The following is a 5,174-nucleotide window of genomic DNA, read 5'->3' as shown; positions in this document are numbered from 1 at the left end:
CCCCCCCGCCAGTCAGGACAGACACCGAGGATAGAGTGCATGGGTCATTTATTGATGGACAGAAGCCGCTTAGGAGAACAGGAGTCACAGTTGAGACCCAGGACTAGTGGCCATCAGTGGTCTTCAGTCTCTCCAATGCCTCCATAGGAGGTATCTTCTGGTGAAGATGAGGGTCAGGGGTCTCCCTCTCCGTGGAGGAGCCAGGCTTCTGGGGCACTTGAAGGCCTGGGAGGGGACACAGTGATGCACCTGTAATTCTGGAATCTATGGGCCTGCACCAGTCTGACTGGGATGACAGGTCGTCCTCAGTAAGATGAAACCCTGGGCCATCCACAGCCTCAGCTTGGAGAGCCTTGTAACCCCAAGATAGTCTCCCTTTTTCTCTCCGAGGTAGGTGTGGGATCTCAATGGGGTTCAGGACATACAAAATGACTGTTTGAGAAAGGCTGACACAAGAGACCCCAACATTCGGCAAGTCCAGGTTTCCGAAATTGCCGGGAGAACAAGGACTCTACAGGGTGGGTCCAGGGTATCAGTGAGGAATGAGGACTGTCCCCACACACTGCCCAGTATGGAGGGTGGACAGATACCTTACCTCATGAGTCAGGTAGACTGGACTCACCTACATGCGGCATTGCTCTGTTGGGGAAAGAGGCAAAGGCACATGGTAGGAAACCAGAAGACATGACCAACACAGTCCAGGGGACCCACATCCACTACCTAGGGGCCCCCACACCCACTACCCAGGGGTCTGGGGGGGCACAGGCAAGCAGGAGACCCAGGAGAAAGATGGTTCTTCAAGGGTAAACGCCATCAGGGAATTGGTTCCTTGTTACTTTCTCAGTGAGGAGCTAATGAGCTAAACCAGGACTGAGGGTCATGGCTTGGGCACTGACCTTCCTTCTGGGTGAAGTCCAGGGTGAACTGGTTCTGCAGGTGCAGGGACTTGAGGACCTGGTTGCACTTCTCTACGACCTTGGTGTCAGCATTCTGGGTCCTGGCTGTGGGGGGAGGAGGGTCAGTCCCTGGCAGTGGCCACTCTCCTAAAGCTGAGTTTGGTCCAGGACAGTCCCCTAATGGTGGTGCCATGGCTCCACAGCTCACCTGCCCACCAGGCCACCCTCTCTGTCCCCATCCCCACTCTGGCCCCTCATCGTCCAGTGGTGTCCACAGTCACAGGAGGAAGGACACAGGCCACCTCTTCCCAACGTCCTGTCTCACCACACAGCCCGTGGAGCTGACTGACAGGCCTGGGAATGTCCCTCCCAGCCCAGGTCCCATGGTTAACTGAGGAAACTGGGAATGTCCAATAGCACGTCTACTGGGACAATAGTGTTTGTTTTCACAACAGTGTAGTTGGAAAGACATCTTCATATCTGATTTCCACTGGGTGAAATGTAAAATCCCCATGAACAAGCTTGGTTGTATTTCTATGATCCTGTTGACTAAGAATGTCCCTGGGTGGTACACACTAACCGTAGTTCTACACTACTAACTGAAAGTCTGTTGGTTCGCACCCAGCCTGGAAGGAAGGTCACAGCCTTGGAAACCTTGAGGAGCAGTTCCACTCTGCATACACGATGTCACCATGAGTCAGAATCAACTTGATGACGATAGGTTTGGTGTTTCTGACTATGATTATCCAATGATGAACTAGCAAGTGACTTTCTTGGAACGTCCTCTCCACAGCCCACCTCAGCCTCAGCTCTGCTCCCTTCCACATCTGGGATGTCCCCAAGAGCCCTGCACCCACACCCACTGCCTATAACTCCCCTTCCTGTCTGAGGCAACACCAGCACCCAGAGTCCCCTGAGGGGACACTGGACGGATGTTCTCCCTCCCTCTCCTCCACAAGGTCCACGGGTCAAGGGTTCAGGAGTGCTGCCTGACATCTACAGTGCCAGACCTCCCTCCACGCCCACTGCCCACAGAGCCGGGACCCTGAGATCCGTACCCAGACACTGGCACACCACGTTCTGCTTGGGGGCGATGGTGCTCTCCAGGCAGAAGACCAGGAAGTTTGAGTAGTCGGTGTCTATCACAACCATCTTGTTTTCATCCAGGTCTGGAAAAGAAACCAGGACAGGGACAGACCTAAGTTCTGAATTCTCAGTTCACACAGGAGATGCGTGCTGGTCAGATCTTCTCGTACAAGGATCTGGAAACTCTGTCATGGCCACCAGGTAAGTGATGGCTTTGTCCAGTCTTGCTGCCCATTTCCACTGTTCCCATACCACTGTCAAGATGGTGCACAGATGTTTTGCTTTGATCTAATGGAGCAATTCCGGCGTCCACACCTGCTCATAATCGTGGGGACCTTTTCCCTTCAATGGTCCCAGTGCTTTACAGATAAACAACAGAAGCATAAATAGAATCAGGAATGTCCTCAGTAGTTTCTGTGGCTCTCAGCCAGGTACCTTCCTCTGCCTCCTACAAGAGGAATTACTTCACTCATCCATCCATCCATCTATCTACTCTTCCTTAGTCTATCCTTTCATCCACTACTCCTCCTTCCATTCATCTATCCATTCATGCATCCTGCATTCATCGATCCATCCATTCACTTATTCTTTGTCCATCCAACTATCCGTCCATCCACTCATCTACTTATCTATCCACCCACCTATTAATGCACCCATCTATGCATCCTTGAATTCATCCATCCATCCACTCATCTTTACATCTGTCCACTTACCCATCCAACCATCCACCACTCACTTGTCTATCCACCATCCATTCGTCCACCCAAAATCCCAGGTGACTACTTTTGATGAGCCTTCTTTATACTGTGATTAAAAATGGTTATAAATGGAGGTTATTGTTGCTGTTTTTAATGGTCTCAGGGAGAGGCATAGAAGTTAAGATGCCAGCACTAGAACAAAAATAATGAAGAATTGCCCAATGCGATGCAATCTGGAGCGGCAGGTACAGCTGTCAGGAGTGGGAGCTGAGTGAGTAGATACGTGGTCTGTTTGGAGACAATGGAATCCACCTGGCTGCATGTTAGTATCATCCGCACAGTTTTCCAAGGAAATGCCATTCTCTGGGCCTCTCGCCTGTGTCTGGTGACTGTTACACTAGGGCTCACACCAGCAGTGTGGACGTCCACTGAGGGGGCCCACCCTGTCCCAACCATGGCCCTGTGCACTCACATCTGATATTGAACTCATCAAGGTTCTCAGTTTTCTGGGCAACGATCTTCTTCTCCACACATCTGTCATTCTCCCTGAAAGCCAATTAGTCTGTGAGCCCTATGCCCCAAGTCCACTTAATAAATTGTAGTGAAATATGCACACCAAAAAGGTACTTTAAAACCATTTTACTTCAGTGACTTTAATTATATTCACCATGTTGTACAATCACTCATTTCCCAAAGTTTTTCAGCACGCAGCATCTCATAAATGCCCACCGCCCAGGACGTCACTGCTTCAACTGTGGTGCCCAGCCCTGCCTCCCACCTTATCAGTACATAGATGGTCCCTGGCAGTTCTGGGCAGTCTGCATGTTGGGCCAGAGGCCCTTGGGCTAGAATGGCTGGAAAAGGAACCTCCTGAGACCCCATCCCACTCCCACCACACCTGGACCTGGAGCCAGGTCTCACTAGGAATTGTCCCCCAGGGTGGCTGAGTCAATCTGTACCCAGTCCCTTGGCCGAGGCCCACGGGCAAACCCACCTCTTGAGCAGGGAGATCTCCATGTTGCCCTCGGGGGTGGGCTGCACATCCTGCATGAACATTCTCAGAGGGGCGTCTTCCTTCTCCAGGAGGGCCCGGTTGTTGGTGACCATCATCACAGTGTGCCAGGGCCCTGACAGCTGAGGGGAGGGCCGTGAGGGGCTCCCATGGGGACAGGAGGGGTCTTTCCCACCCCCACAGTGTGCTCTCCCCACCCCACCTAATGAAGCACAGAGACCTCAACCCGCAGACGCTGGACTGGGGCTGAGACTGAGGAGCAGACACTGACCCCATCATAGGGAACTCCCTTCTCATTGACCCAAGGGATATTCTAGCAAACTCTCCCTCTGAACCTGAAGGAGGAGCCAGCTGAGCTCTTCACCAGGAGAGAGTAGACAAGATTTGGATCTTGGGAAATCAAGGGCTTGTAGTTTGAAATCTTCCCTAAAGGTTGGGCAAGGTCTCCCCTATCTCGTGGTCCTCTGAGCCCCAGCTCCCACCCACCCACCCATGGGACAGCTGTCCTCTGACCTTCTGCAAGTCCACATTACTCATGGTTGGGACGATGGCATGGATGCTGCAGACAAGGGCCAGGCCCAGGGTGAGCAGGAGACACTTCATGGTGGCAGCAGAGGTGTGCTTCTGAGCTGTGGAGAGCAAGATGACCTAGGCAGTGTTCCCTGAGCCTTATATAGGAGGGCAGTGAGATCTCTGAACCCAGGGCCTGTCTGTCTGCCATGGGTTCTGTGAATCTCAGATCCATCGTCCTCGGGACTTCCTCAATGAGGACAATACCAGCTTCTTCCCTCCTTGTTGGAACAGGAAGTTCTCTGTGTCCCTAGGTCTGGTCAGTTCCTGGTAGTCACAGGTGAGAAGGGTGTGGGGTCTGCTCCAGGCTGACCGCCAGGGTTGGGGCACTTCCTGGTGAGGCTCTTGGACAAGGACACTTGTCCTGCAGGGGCACAGCTGTGTCCAGGGCCAGATCAAGGCAGGTGAGGGCCGTAAACCTTGATAGTCTGTGGTGCCCCTGCTCACCCATATGTAAGATGTTGTTGTTGTTAAGTGCCATATAGCGACCCTGTATAGAGTCTCTGAGGAGCGGCTGATGAGCTTGAACCATCAATCTTGCAGTTCAAACCAACCTTGCTGTCCAGAGCATTAGCCTGCAACACCATACCAAGATTCCATATGTGATTATATAAATGGTGATGGTGGTGTGCCATGGAGTCAGTTCCAACACACAGAGACTCTGCACAGGGTTTCTGAGACTGTAACTCATTACAGGAGCAGAAAGTCTCATCTTTCTTCCGCGGAATAGCTGGTAGTTTCGAACTGCCGACCTTGAGGTTAGCAGCCCGATTTGTAACCACAAATATATATATCTGACTCCTGGTGTTGCGCTGTAGGATAAGCAATGGACTTCAAACCACAAGATCTGTTCTAACCCACCAACTGCTCCTAGGATAGGGGCTCTATGGGTCAGATTCAGCTTGATGGCAC

Source organism: Chrysochloris asiatica, unplaced genomic scaffold (genome assembly GCF_000296735.1).
Source record: "Chrysochloris asiatica unplaced genomic scaffold, ChrAsi1.0 scaffold00056, whole genome shotgun sequence".
NCBI classification, from domain to species: Eukaryota; Metazoa; Chordata; class Mammalia; order Afrosoricida; family Chrysochloridae; genus Chrysochloris; species Chrysochloris asiatica.
This window is presented reverse-complemented; position numbering follows the sequence as displayed.